Source organism: Myxine glutinosa, chromosome 12 (assembly GCF_964187855.1).
Source record: "Myxine glutinosa chromosome 12, kmMyxGlut1.1, whole genome shotgun sequence".
NCBI lineage: Eukaryota > Metazoa > Chordata > Myxini > Myxiniformes > Myxinidae > Myxine > Myxine glutinosa.
This window is the reverse complement of record NC_136272.1, coordinates 98,775,005-98,790,715: the sequence shown is the minus strand read 5'-3', so window position 1 is coordinate 98,790,715 and position 15,711 is coordinate 98,775,005. Positions and strand designations below refer to the sequence as shown.

Sequence of the window (15,711 nt, the reverse complement as noted above, 5' to 3'; positions counted from 1 at the left end):
GGAGAGATACCTGTATGGCGGCCATTTTGGATTTTCAAAATGGCCACTGTAAAATACATATTTTGTTCTATTTCTGCCTCTAATTACCCTAAAAACTTTTTAAAATATACTAAACCTATATTTTCAGGGACAAGGAATCCAATGAAAGTATCAAATTAGTGCTATGGGGAATGGTAAGACACGAATCAAAGGTTTTGAATTGCAAAATACTGTCTTTATATTCGCGATAAGTTGCATAATCAAATACATGTTATCATTTTGTACAGGCAGTTAACATCAAAATGTGTCACAATAATTCATATCACCAAACATACACAGGCAGTCAGCAAAATCATATATACACACGCAGTCAGTATACCTTCACATCTACACAGACAGTCAATGACAAAATATACACAGGCAGTCAATGGCATCAAACATACACGATTACAGAATATGCCATTTAGAGTTCGTCATCACTGTCCTGTGTGTCGTATCCGACAATATAGTCCGCATCGTTTTCACAGTCCGTTCCACACAAGCAAAGGTCGGTCAAATTGATTGGCAAATCGAATTGGTCGAATGGTCGATCGAATCGAATTCGATGAATCGAATCGAATCGAATCGATCGAATTTGTCGAATGGTCGAATGGTCGATCGAAGCGATTGGTCGAATGGTCGAATTGGTCGAATTGGTCGAATGGTCGATCGAAGCGATTGGTCGAATGGTCGAATGGTCGATCGAAGCGATTGGTCGAATGGTCGATTGAAGCGATTGGTCGAATTGGTCGAATGGTCGATCGAAGCGATTGGTCGAATTGGTCGAATGGAATTGGTCGATTGGTCGAATTGGTCGAATTGGTCGAATGGAATTGGTCGGAATTGGCAAATGTAAACATTGATTTTCAGATTTTCCATGTAATAACGTTTCCAAAAATGTATAGGTTTGCTAATGTACCATGATTTTGAACGAAAAAACATAGTGAACCTGACTATGTAGGCTATTCCAAAGTCATCACCCACAGGAAAAATTTTTAAAAACATTTACTTTTACTATATATTTATATATATCACAAACACAGTTTAGGTATTTCTCATTTGGCCATTAGGTAAAATAATAATTTTAACATTTGATCCTTATAGACAAAACAAAATACAATATCCGCATACTTCTGGGTTCGTACCAGGGGTGTCTTTCAGCTGCAGTGCACCGGAGCGCCGCTGTCCCTAACCTGGCCGTTAGACGAAAGGCGTTAAGAGTTAGAATTTGTGTGGCTCCACCATATACAATAGCAGTACTGAAACAAATAAACAAAGGAATGTCCATTCACAATCGGTTGAGTAATTGTGCCTTTCAATGCCAAACAATCAAGGTCAAAGCTTGTCCCGAAGCTTCGGTATATCAATATGTTGGACAGGGAGTGATATCTATCTATAATTCCAGTAATCTCTGTTTGTACCTTTGTACGTTTGTACGTTTGTCTGTGACCGCTGTTTCTCGACAACCACGGGTCCGATATACTTTAAACTTGCCAGGTATATTGCTGGGGACCCGAGGATGTGCCTTTTCAAGGTTTGAAATTAATCGGACAAGTACTTACCGAGCTATGGCGATTTAGCCGTTCGCCGTTCGCTTTGGCGTTGCGAATGGACCAAACCATTGCATGTAAATAGAGGGGGGGGGGGTTCTGTGGTCGTTGCGAATGGACCAAACCATTCATGTAAATAGAGGGGGGGGGGGGGTTCTGTGGTCGTTACTGCCACGTGGTTTCAAAGTTTTTTTTTGTTGTTGTTGTTTGCACGCATGTTTTTTTGCACCCACGTACGGGCACGCCCTAGGATGTTTACACACACACACCCCTACACAAATTTTTTTTTTTTTTTTTTTTTGGCAAGGAACGGGCACCCACGTACGGGCACGTCCTAGCTTATATATAGTACGGGCATGCCCTAGTCATAACAATACAGGTTATAACAACACATACCCATATGAATTGCCAAATACAGCAAGGTCCAAAAGTGAGACGGACTTTCCAACCATTGTATATCCAGATTTAGGGAATTGTCTTTTTTTTTAACCAAAAGTTTTTATACCCTGGAAGATGTGAAGGCATGCAAAACTTTGGATGCCTAAAACTAGTTTAAGACCTAGGTGGATCAATCATGTGGCTGTTTTTGAGAAGAATGGCTATCATGTTATACGTGCAAAGGTAGACCTGTAATACTGTACATCAATGACATGGACTCAGGTTGGCAGAGAAAATAAGCATGACGTTATATTTATGTTAACATCATTCTTATCTGCTCTGCCAACATGCTTATCTGCTCTGCCATCTCCTTCAATACTCTCAGAAGTTCGTCCAGCCCAAAGCTTTATCTTCTTTGATAAACTTCAAGAAAGACACCAACTAATGTGAAAGACAACAAAATAACAACTAATACTGACAGACCGGACTCCAGTTTAAGATCCATCCGAGCGATGGCACACACATTCTTGAATCTCCTTTCCTGTGAAACACCAAGATGACAGTTTATAGCTGGGTCAGGATTCAAACCCAAACTAGAGAGCTTAGATGTGAGTGTAGGTACCTGTAGGCCCTATTGCTAGCCCTTACCACATGGTACTAAATAATCAGAATTTTTTTTAACTTGTCTGTTTCTTAAAATACATCGTTTTGTCAAAACAAACAAACAAACAGACGAACAGACAAACAAAACAGACAGACAAATAAACAGACAAACAAACAAACACACACCGACAAACAAAACAAACAAACAAACAGACAAACAAACAAAACAGACAAACAAACAGACAAACAAACAAACAGACAGACAAACAAACAGACAAATAGACAAACAAACAAACCAGACAAACAAACAGACAAACAGACAAACAAACAGACCGACAAACAAAACAGACAAACAAACAGACAAACAAATAAAACAGACAAACAAACAGACAAACAACAAACAGACAGACAAACAGATGAAAAATCGGTCAGAGACCGAGGACTTGCCGGAATGTACTTTTTCATCGGCCATTTTGGACAAATATAATGGCCGAACCACGTGACCAATGACGTCATCATTATTTGTTTTCTAAACTAATTTACTCCTTGATGATGCTCAAGAAATTTCTTCTTGATCGGATGAAGTTTTGTACTTGTCGAATTATGACGTCATAATGGAGGCACCTATGACATCATCATTAACATATTGTTGCGGTTGTGAGAATAAAGGATAACCCCCCCCCCCCCCCCTCTTAGTTAGTTGCACCACAACATGTAGCCTCGCTTTAGTTCAGTTATTTCTTAGTAAATGTAAGCATAGTCTCCTTTCCTGTGTTAGTATGCATTGAGCAGGCCAGTAAGTGTAGGCTTCGGTGCTCCTTGGGCTGGAATGCCCTGTGTTCTTTTGGGCTGGAATGCCACGTGCTAGGGCCTGGAACAAGCCTAGAAGGCCCAAGGGAGGAGCTGCAGGGGAGTGCCCGGTAAGCGGCAGGCAGCCAATGAACGTTCAAGGGGAGTGGCTAACAACAGCAGCCAGAGGAGGGGCTTGGAACATTCGGGTAAGACTCTGGGGCGGGGCTCTAAGACCCTGCCCCGGGCCCCCCACGCTAGTCGACGAATGCCCCAGTGACCCAGTCGGAGTGAGTGATCCAGTCAGAGAGTCGAATCGAGTCAGAGTGAGAGTGGAGTCGGTCAGTGCGAGTGACCCAGTCAGTCGATAGTCAGAGTTTCTGTCCAAGAGGTCTGTGAACGAACGCTCTCTGCCCCCAGCTCTCTCTGTGAACGATCTCTCTTGCTCGCTGCCCCCGAACGATGTTCTCCTTGCTAAGCTCCCTCTGTCATAGAGAGGTGTGATCGAGATGGAGCACGAACTCTCCCTGTGCCCTGCGCTCTGCTGCCTGATAACAGCGCTTGCGAGGACGGTCCCTCCCGGGGCCACAGACGCCAACGGGCTCCCTGCACACATGCCGCGAACACCTCGATGGACAGGCCCGGCGAGCTGACCGGAGCGAACGGCGCCAAGGACGCGTTTGGAGCACGTACTTTTCCTTCCTTCTTTTCACCGCGTGAGTGAAAGGGCCCTTGTCCGGGATTTAAGTAAGACTGATTAAGTATCTGCTCTGTGTCTCCTTTCTTTGGCCATTGTAAATTGTATAATAAACCTGTGTTCTTCCTTCCATTTAGTCGTTCACGTCATTTTCCACCATTGGCTTCGCACTGTACGAATAAGACCGCTCAATCGGGTTCAATAAAAATTAACGGCATGAGTCACATGACACGCAAACCGCTCGGCGTATCCGATTAGCATGGCTCGTGCGAGGTCCAGTCCCCGTTCTCGTGGCGGCGTGTACCGAAGGTACGTGGGGATTCGACCCGATAGCCTTCCACACGCTCGCAACGGTAGTGGCGGCTCGGCCTCGTGGACTCGAAGCTCGAGGGGGAAAAGGGCTTAACCCCCCTCTGTACGTCGACGGGCTCGAGAGATCCGCAACAAATTGGTGTCAGGAGTGGGATAATTGGACCTAGAGTGCGCTTCACGCACTCAAAAAATTACGAGCGCACGAAATCTAGTTTTTAAAAATTAAATATAAATTCGTACAATGGCTGACCAAGGTGACCAAATGCCAGTGGGAATAATAAATGAAGAACTAATGGCCCAGGACCAGCAGGAAGAGTTGGTCGAAGGGGAGGAAATTGATGAGGGTGCGGCAGTTGGTAATGAAAATGGCGGCGCCTCACATGTGGCGGCGGAAGCAGGGCCCGCTGTGCAAGCCGGGCTTAGTATCGAGGTACTCTTGGCTCAAATAAAAGCATCCCTGGAGATGCAGGGGGACAAATCCACCAGGGAAATGAAAGAATTGGGGGACAAAACCACCCGGGAAATGAAAGAATTGGGGGACAAAATCACCCGGGAAATGAAAGAAATGAAAAACAAAATGGATGTCCAAAGGGAGGAATCCAGGTGTGACATGGAAAAGATGAGGGCAGCGTCAAAGAGGGACATAAAAAAAATGGGGGAGGACATTGGGTGCAAGCTGAGCGGGAAGGTCGCGGTGGTACGCGACGAGGTGACGCAGTGCGGGGAACGCGTGGAGAGCGAGGTAAAGCGGCGCACAGCCAAATTGACTGGTGCAATGGGAGTAGCGACACGGGGTGTAGAGGAACCGACGATCGCCGAGTTGGAAAATAAAATTTTGGGGGCGCCGGCGAAGGCTGAATTGGAAAAAGAAATTTTAGGGGCGCCGACGATCGTCGTGTTACAAGAAAAGACGGGGGTTGAAGAGACAGAGAATAAATCACGGGAGAAGGTGATGGAATGCGCACAAAGTCTGTGTTTGCACCGTGATGCCATGCTTGCTAACCCAATAAAAAGTTTGCAGGTGCTGGCGGAGAAGGAGGGCCCCGAGGTGAGTGATAATGGCGTGAATGTGTTTGGCGCATACGGGTGCTCAGCGCGCTTGGGAGAGAGGCGAGATCCGGGCATTCGCGAAGGGCCCATTGTGCAGTATGCGAGGGAGTGCGTACCGGAGCGTGTGGAGCGAGAGTGTGCACCGGAGTGTGAGCGAAAATGCACACCGGAGTGTGTGTAGGAAGAGTGTGCACCGGAGTGTGAGCAAGGATGCACACCGGAGTGTGTGTGGGAAGTGTGTGCACCGGAGTGTGCGATAGCGGAGTGTGAGGGAGAATGCACACCAGAGTGTGTGTGGGTAGAGTGTGCACCGGAGTGTGAGCGAGAATGCACACCGGAGTGTGTGTGGGAAGCGTGTGCACCGGAGTGTGAGATAGCGAAGTGTGTGAAGGGCGCTTGTGCGCCTGGGTGTGCGAGTGTGGAGTGGGTCGCGCGTGGTGACGACGCGGCCCAGGCATCGACACCGACCGGGGTAGCGCTTAGCGGGACGTGTAACGTACACGAGCCTCCGGTGAGTTGTGTGCTGCAGGGACCGGAGGGGATCGGTGCTGCGTCTGTCTCACAAGGACCGGAGTGCACGATTCGTTCCTCCGGCCACCGCACTGTATGGTTGGCACTGTATGGTGGTAAGGGCAGTCGGCCGGGTTCGAGGGGAGATTTTGAATTTCGGAGCCACGCACCTTGTCGGGTGAGGTGCTCGGTGTTACGTGCTCCTCCCCAAACCCCGGTCACGGTGTACCTCCGAGCCCCGAGAGGAGTCACGGCAGAAAGATGTGTTATTCTGTATGTCAAAGATCAATGGTGAAACCACACCAATTGTTACCAACAAACAAGTATTGTATCAAGATCACACAAGGATAACAGTTCAACAACAATAGTAATCACTTGTACAACCAATATATATTTCCTATGATTGTACCATCAGGTTCGTACAATATAACTCACTGTGCTCCAAGTGAGCGAAAAGAAGAACATTCCCAATGTCTCTTTCCCGGCTTCAATCCAAAGTTGATTCCGGCTTCAAGCCAAAGTCGATCCACTCCAGTGATCGTCCGTACGATGTCGTATCGAGACAGAATCCCGTTGGTTTGACAGTCACAGTCACGCTGCCAAAGCTGCGCAAAGGTGCCCTCAAGGCGACTGGGAAATCACACCCTCGGGTGTGGACGTTCCACGGCTCCCACTCGGCGAACCGCAGATTTCCCACTCAAAAGCCACGTTACACATACACACCAAATTAACGTTTGGATGCGGTGAGAATAGTTGAAGCGAAGTGAAAAACCTTGAGCGAAGCGCAAATCCTGCGCGAGGTAAAAATGGCCGACGGCCCATTCTCGTGGCGTAACGGCACTCTGATGATTCTCTCCGGAATCAACCGCAAAACCTGTCACACAGGTTTATCTGTCACAGCGATGACAACTCTGTCACAGGAATCCCTTTCCCGGGAAACCCAAAGTTCACTCGTGACCCTCGTTCGCCAATCGTTCGCTCCAGACCTCGAAGCAGCTCGGCTTCTTGTCCGACTCACTCGCTCCGCCTTCTCTTCCTCCTCTTCCTCTTCGTCATCGTCCGGTTCCGGTTTCATTTAAAACATTAACTTTTTTACCTTTTGAAAATAGTAATCTCTATCTCCCTTAGACGACAACAATAATAGTACATGGAATCAAAAATGTTTACAGTGGATGAAAACCACAACAACGGAAGTGACGAATCCGTAACACTTCCCCCCCTCAAGAAAGAAAGTTAGAACATAGTGAAAACTTTCTTTGCAGGCAAAAACTCTTTTGACAAACAAAAGTAAAACTCACACCCAAATTATCAATTCACGTGAGCAACAATAATTAATATTCCCCAAAATAAAGCAACAAAACTTCCAAACAACCTCCAGAAATTTCCAAAGTTAGTTCACTCTGGACAAAGCATCAGCAACGACATTGTCCCTGCCCTTTGCATGCTCAATTTCCAAGTTGAACTCTTGCAAAGCCAAACTCCATCTCATCAACCTCTGATTTTTATTTTTCATTTTTTGAATGAAGGTTAAGGGGTTGTGATCAGTGAATCCAAAGCAAAGCAAATCTATAGCACTTTTTGAAGGAGGCCGAGCTGCGAGCCAGGTTTCATGGTGGTTGGGTTGTGAGGCCTGGAAGTATTCACTGCATGGACGCATTTAGGAATGTGGAGTTCACGGGTTAATCCGTGTAGGAATCTTGGCTCGGCTGCTTCTGAGCACTCAGTGCTTCCAACTCTTCTCTTGATCATAAAAATCATAATCACGGTTGTAGAGTCGGGTGCTGTAGTCACGTGAGTAGCGGTCCCCATCTCGGCTACCACCGTAATAGTCATCCCGTCGAGAGTTGCCAAAACTGCGCTGCTGCTGCTGGGAGCCTCCGTAGTAATCACGACTGCGGCTACCACCAAGACTACTACTCCCACCCTGGAAGCCATAGCCACCCCTGAAACTACCTCCACGTTTTCCTCCTACGTAGCCCCCTCGACGCCCATGGCCTGCCTTCTCTACTGTTATGGTCCGACCATCCAAATCCTTGCCATTCAAATCCTTTTCTGCAGCTTTGGCGTCCTTTGTGTTTTTGAACGTGACAAAGCCAAACCCTCTCGACTTTTGCGTCTCCCTGTCTTTTATCAGCAGCACTTCCAAGAGTGGTCCATATTTGCCAAAGATAGAGCCCAGAACATTCTCACTTGTGTCAAAGTTCAGTCCACCTACAAAGAGCTTGCCAACATTGCCTCCATCCATGACTTGTGTGTGCTGACACTTAGTTTCAGGGTACTCGACAAGAAGTGACTGTGCAAAGCGTGACATCAGTGCCTTCTCCTTCTCTTCAGAGCGCTTCCTACCCATAGCACGAGTCGCGGCATATGATGGAAAGATACCCGGATTCTCCTGCTCTAACTGTGCGGTGTTATTTTCCATACTGGGCTTTTCAACCAACATTGGATTACCAGAAACTCGACCACCGGCCAAGTCATTCCCGATAATAAAAGAGATTCCCTTTACAGGAAGAGTGGCTTGTAAACCTACGGTGACCGGTCCTGACACCAAATCAGACTTCACATGGATGACATGAAGTGGAGCTTTAACATAGCCACCAACCCCCTGTAAAAGAACACTAACACCAGTTGCCGTCTTCTCTGACAATGGCAAAATGCCCTCAAGCATCAAAGATTGATGTGCTCCTGTGTCCCTCAATACCCTAACAGGTCTCTGGTTCGTTAAGTCTCCATCCAGTGACACAAACCCCTCTGAAATAAAAGGTTTGTAACCCTCTTGAACAAGGTCGTTCTGTGATGCCGTAACTTTGGCATGGGAACCTTCACAAGGCACTGTCCTCCAAGGACGATTTCTCGCATTGGCCAATGCATTCGGAGTTGTACTAGTCTGACTCCGCTCCTGATTTTTCCTTTTCAGGGCGTAACATTGGGACATCAAATGCCCAGGTTTCTTGCAAAAAGCGCAATTAGGCCGGAGGAAAAACTCGTGGTCTGCCTCGGGGCCCCCCGGAAGATAAGTCTGTCTTGGAGCTGTAGTCTTCTGATCCCTAAAAGTCGCGGTATCAGATTTGTCCCCATAGTCATGTCTAGGCCGCTTCCATGAATATTTGTTCTCCGCCCCTGATTTACCATAACTCCCCTGGCTAACTCTAGGCGGGAAGTTAGGTTTGTGGAACCCCATCCTGTGTGTCAAGGCATAGTCATCTGCCACGGTTGCTGCCTCATACAACTCTGGTACTTTCTTTTCATCCAGATGTACTTTAATGTCCGCGTGGACACACTGTTTGAATTCCTCCACCAAGATCAATTGTCGCAACAGGTTGAAGTCTTTCCCAATCCCCTTCGAGTCACACCACCGATCAAACATGGTTTCCTTCATTCTGGCAAACTCCACATGGGTCTCACTCTCCCTCTTCCTGGCATTCCTGATTTTTTGCCAGTAAGCTTCAGGGACCAATTCATAGGCTTTGAGAATGGTTTTCTTCACTATCTCATAATCTGCACATTGGTCAATCGGTAAAGCCGAATAGATATCTTGAGCTTTACCCACCAAAACACTTTGCACTAACATAGTCCAATACCCCACAGGCCATTTTAGCATTTGAGCCACTTTCTCAAAGTGTAAAAAAAACTTGGCTACCTCCTTATCATTGAAGGGTGGAACGAGCCTCACATGCCTCCCAACATCCCAAGTGTTCTGACTAGTTGTCGAACTAGCCGGCATGGATACTACTTCTCTCCGTTCTCCCATTAATTCCAGCTCCTTGAGTTTAAGTTTTTTCTGATTCTCCATGTCACGTTCCTTTAACTCCCTTTCGGCTCTCCTTTCCTCTGCTCTTTCCTCTGCTCTTCTTTCTTCTTCAGCTCTCCTTTCCTCTGCTCTTCTCTCCTCAGGTTCTCGTTCCTATTCTACTCTTCTTTCCTCGAGTTCCTTTTCAGCTCTCCTTTCCTCTGCTCTTCTCTCCTCGAGTTCTTTTTCAGCTCTCCTTTCCTCTGCTTTTAACCTTTCCTGGCTCTGCCGTTGCATCTCCATTTTCCGGAGCTCCACATTTTCTTTTTCCTCGGGTAACCAATCCAAGGCTACCTCTTTCCATGTTCCTTGTCCCACCAGAGATTCTACCACCAATGTCTGCATCTCTGCTTTCTTCATATTAACTCGGACCTCCAAGTTAAAATATTTGGCCATTATCAAGAGTTCCAATGTTTTTAACGCTTGGAACTGTGCCTCATTAGGGGACGCCGCAAACTTTTCTGCATCAAGCACCATGGTGACTATCAGTTAGCACCTGTTAACCTTCACACACAAAATTTCAATAAAAAAATTTTTTGGGGGGGAATGTTAGAAAAATTCCCAATTTGGGAATTTTGGGAAGGTTAGGGAATTCTATCCCAGACGAGGATATTAGGGAATTCTATCCAAGACGAGTTTTAGGGAATTTTATCAGCAAAGACGAGCCCCCAATTTCTGTTACGTGCTCCTCCCCAAACCCCGGTCACGGTGTACCTCCGAGCCCCGAGAGGAGTTACGGCAGAAAGATGTGTTATTCTGTATGTCAAAGATCAATGGTGAAACCACACCAATTGTTACCAACAAACAAGTATTGTATCAAGATCACACAAGAATAACAGTACAACAACAATAGTAATCAATTGTACAACCAATATATATTTCCTATGATGGTACCATCAGTTTCGTACAATATAACTCACTGTGCTCCAAGTGAGTGAAAAGAAGAACATTCCCAATGTCTCTTTCCCGGCTTCAAGCCAAAGTTGATTCTGGCTTCAAACCAAAGTCGATCCACTCCAGTGATCGTCCGTACGATGTCGTATCGAGACCAGAATCCCATTGGGTTGACAGTCACAGTCACGCTGCCAAAGCTGCGCAAAGGTGCCCTCAAGGCGACTGGGAAATCACACCCTCGGGTGTGGACGTTCCACGGCTCCCACTCGGCGAACCGCAGATTTCCCACTCAAAAGCCACATTACACACACACACCAAATTAATGTCTGGATGTGGTGAGAATGGTTGATGTGAGGTGAAAAACTTTGAGCGAAGCGCAAATCCTGTGCGAGGTAAAAATGGCCGACGGCCCGTTCTCATGGCGTAACGGCACTCTGATGATTCTCTCCGGAATCAACCGCAAAACCTGCCATGCAAATTTATCTGTCAGAGCGATGACAACTCTGTTGCAGGAATCCCTTTCCCGGGAAACCCAAAGTTCACTCGTGAGCCTCGTTCACCAATCGTTCGCTCCAGACCTCAAAGCAGATCGGCTTCTTGTCCGACTCACTCGCTCCGCCTTCTCTTCCTCCTCTTCCTCTTCGTCGTCGTCCGGTTCCGGTTTCATTTAAAACATTAACTTTTTTACCTTTTGAAAATGGTAATCTCTATCTTCCTTAAACGACAACAATAATAGTACATGGAATCAAAAATGTTTACAGTGGATGAAAACCACAACAACGGAAGTGACGAATCTGTAACACTCGGACCGTGGCCGGTTGGGTCATCGTGCGTGGGACCGCGAGGCGCCGCGCAGGGAGACAGCCCGGCACCTCGGCCCATAGACCCCCCCCCGCCCCCACCCCCGCGGATCGTCCATGCCGGACGGACACCACATACAGGTGACCAACCACCCGCATGGAATGCTCGACCCTTCGAGGCCGAGCTGTGACAACGTACCTCCATAGATGGGGGCTCATAGCGTAGAGGACTGGTGAGAGTAGTGTACCCCACGTGGGGGAATGGTAGTGTAACCATTGCTCCCACGGGGGGGTGGGGGGGCATGAGCATTAGTTTAGGGGGATGGCAGTGTTAGGCACATGGAGGAGCCAGCAGTGATTGCCTCCATGGGGTACCGAAGCTAGCCGAGGGAGGGCTAGGATAAGGGTAGGGATCTAGAAGACAGTAGGGACAACATTTAAGTAGGACACCTGAACTGTAGAGGGGACGTAGAGAGTTTAAGTGGTTGTTAAAGAAAAGGGAGTGCATAGTATAAAGGGACGACGAGGGAAGCACGAGTTTTAGGGTGTTTGAGTAATTGTTTGTGAGAAAAATGGTGTGCAAGATATTGGGTGTGTGAAAGTAGTGGTGTGCATAGTAAAAGGTGTGGAATGCTTGGTGTGGAATGCATGGTGCGAAGGATTGAATGGGGGGAAGTGGAACCCATTCACGAAAGCCCGGGTTGGGTAGTGTAAAGCCAGGTAGAGGGCATAGGTAAATTGCATGGATATTGACGCCTGTGGTGCGGGTAGTGGCAAGTAGTGTTTTGTGGGGTGCAGTGGTCTGTGGAATGGCTGGGCATGTGGCTTACTTAGTGCGTGTGGTTATTGGGGCACTCCATCACTGGTAGCTTGTCGGCCAGATAAGGCCGCAGGTAAGCTCTGGGAGCCGGTTAGGGTAGTTGTTAGTTCGTGAGTGGGGCCCGAGGATCCCAGGAGAGGCCCCGGGTTGCCCGATGCCGAGGTGGGCATAGAGGGGGTAAGTGCCAGGGAAGGCCTTCCACGGTTAGTGTAGTCATGAGGAGTAGGCAAGCTCGGGAGGTGGCTTCAGTGGCGGAGGTACGCAGGTAGGTGGACCTGCTGGTAGAGCCATACGACCCAGCCCCAAAATTGTGCGAGGACATGTGAGAAAATTTGTTGGGTGGTGAGACCCAAATTTGGAGGGCACCACAGTGTGGTCAATGGAAATTCGGGTTCTTAGAACCACATAGTTTAAAGAGGCCGATTGGCAGAGTACGACCCCGGTTAGTTTAAATGAGTAATGTTATTAGTGTAGTTCGGATGTAAGATCCCTTCGCACCATCCACAGCCATTCACTGAGGAGGACGAGCTCCACACCGAGGTCTGTAAGCCGTTTGAGAAGTAAGACGCATCATGACGTGGGTGAGACATTGCTTTGTTCCATCCCTTCCTTCCTGGGAGGGATTTGGGGACGAATTTGGTATACAGGGGGATATGGGAGACAAGACATAGAGACGAATTGTAAATACAAGGGGGGCTAGGGTAGTGTAGCCAACGGTGGGGGGTACGGACGGTTTGGGACGAGCTTGCTCCGCCCGCTCTTCCGTGTACCTCGCACCGCACCAGGTATGGTGGTGCATGGTCACCTTGTTTTGCATGTGCTACCGTGTGCCTTTCCCTTTGCTTGTTGCGACTTGTCTTCCCTCCCCGCCCCAGCACCATTTTGGAGGAAGAACTGTGCAGCACCATTACACCTGTGCAGCATCCATGCTGCGGTGTTATACCGGTGCAGCGGACCTGTGCAGCACTTTGCTGCCAAACCCATTTTGCTGCACCCTTGCTACACCTGTGCAGCCGACCTGTGCCACACTTTGCTGCCAAACCACCTTTGCTGCACCTATGGACCACAAGCCTTGTGGCCTCGCACCTCTGCTGTGCAGCATCTTGCTGCAAACTCATCTTGCACCTTCGGACCACTTGTTGAGTGGCACTGATGCCACGCAGTTGGACCACATGAGAGTGGCCATGCTGGCAAATAAAAAAAGCAATTGTGTGCTCTTGTGTGACAGGAAGGAAGATGTGGAAGACTTAGATGGCCCTGATGCTTCATATGGCCTGTATGCCGGTCAGGGCCAGCCGGTTTTGTTAGCCGCACACTGAAGATGCAAGCAGCAAGTGCCACATTGAGTGTTGTTTCTCTCCCCTCCAATTCTCTTTTTCAAAGTGCAGGTCCTGGGTCATAGCATTGTAAATAAAGTAAGTTCTGTGCTTGTAAGTATATGTGCTTGTAAATATAAGAATGTGCCCACCGGCTATGTGTGTAGTTTACAAAATTCCGGAAATACTCGGATAGTTGTGGGTGTGAGTCTGATAGCATAGCTGCTCAACGCATTAGGGGGGACATATTTAGTGTTGAAGGAGCTGCGCTCCAACGCGAGTCGAAAGAATTGACGCGACCAAAGACGGAATTCGTCCGAGTTGCTTTATTGAAACAAAACAGCTCAGGTATTCTGACCAAAAGCCCGTTTATCGGGCAGCAATATATATACACATTTATGTCGGGAAGTTTGCCCGGCAAAAGCTATACCGGGCATGCCCGGGTGTCAAGGGCGAGCCTTGGAAAGGCGAGTCTGGACCTGCCCGGGCGTGTTTGGCTGCGGCCTGGCAAGTCGAGGCTGGGCGTGCCCGGGCGCTCTGGACGAGCACTGGAAAGGCGAGAGCGGGCATGCCCGGACGCTCTGGGCGAGCCCTGGAAAGGCGATAGCGGGCATGCCCGGACGCTCTGGGCGAGCCCTGGAAAGGCGATAGCGGGCATGCCCGGACGCTCTGGGCGAGCCCTGGAAAGGCGATAGCGGGCATGCCCGGACGCTCTGGGCGAGCCCTGGAAAGGCGAGAGCGGGCATGCCCGGGAAAGACGAGACTGGGCGTGCCCAGGAGGTTCGGGCGTGCCCGGGAACAGTGAGTCCGGGCATGCCCGGGAGAGGCGCGTCTGGCCGTGTTCTGGCCAGTGCAAGGCGATTGTGTGCATCCAGCGATAACCGCTACACACGCCCCTCCAGAATCGACCTGCACCGGCAGGGTCAATTTAAGGGGGGTCCGGATGACCCGGCCGAAGCGACCCCTGGAGGGTCGTGGGGAGGGGTCCGACGTGGTGGTGGGTGGTCGAGCGGGGGGAACTGTGGACAGGGGGCGGCCTCGCCGCGGAGGAAGGGCCAACCGTGGTGGTCGGTCGACGTCCATGTGCGCCGGTTTGAGGCGGTCCACAGAGATCCGGTCCGACCGGCCGCCAACGTCGACGACAAAGGACTTGTCGCCCCGTCGCAGGACCCGGAAGGGCCCGTCGTACGGCGGCCGGAGTGGCCCCCGGTGCGCGTCATGACGCACAAAGACGTACTCCGCTGTGCGAAGCGCCGGGGGGACGTAGGACTGGGGGCCACCGTGGCGGGGCGTTGGCACGGGGGCAAATCGGCGGGCGGCCTCCTGGAGGTCCGAGCGCTGGTGTGCGGCGGACCAGGGACTGGTAGCGTCGGGCACGAACTCGCCCGGGACGCGGAGCGGCTGGCCGTAGACGAGCTCGGCGGCGGACGCCCGGAGGTCCTCCTTGGGGGCCGTGCAGAGGCCCAAAAGGACCCACGGCAGCCGGTTGGTCCAACCATCGTCCTGAAGGCCGGCCATGAGTGCGGCCTTCATGGAGCGGTGAAACCGCTCGCACAACCCGTTGGCTTGGGGGTGGTAGGCCGTGGTGCGGTGCAGCGTGACCCCCAACGAGCGGGCGACCGCGCCCCAAAGTTCGGACGTGAACTGTGGGCCGCGGTCGGACGAGATGTCCGCCGGTGCGCCGAAGCACGCGACCCAGGTGGCGATGAACGCCTGCGCCACGTCGGCGGTGGTGGTGGAGGTGAGGGGCACGGCCTCCGGCCACCTGGTGGTCCTGTCCACCATGGTGAGCAGGTGGGTGAACCCCGCGATGGGGGCAGGGGACCCACCAGGTCCACATGGACGTGGTCGAAACGCCGTGCAGGCACGGTGAAAGGTGCCAGCGGGGCCTAGGTGTGGCGGTGGACCTTGGCCCGCTGGCAGGCCGTGCAGGCGTTGGCCCAGTCGCGGACGTTCCGTCGAAGGCCGTGCCAGACGAAACGCGCCGACACCAGCTTCTGAGAAGCTTTCCGGCCCGGGTGAGAAAGGCCGTGGATGGAGGCGAAGATGCGGCGCTGCCAGGAAACGGGCACGATGGGGCAAGGCTGGCCCTGGGAGACGTCGCAGAGTAGGACGGTGACCGCGAAGGGGATGTCGGCCAGGCGGAGGCCCGTGTCCGCCGCCCGGAGGGCCTGCACCGAGGTG

The 15,711-nt window shown here is 50.3% G+C and overlaps 1 protein-coding gene across 1 annotated transcript in view; it reads left to right on the top strand.

Moving 5' to 3' along the window:
• The window catches only part of LOC137437215 (short transient receptor potential channel 7-like), a 91,494-nt gene that overhangs the window by 48,770 nt on the left and 27,013 nt on the right, over positions 1-15,711 (top strand). The window lies entirely within an intron of this gene.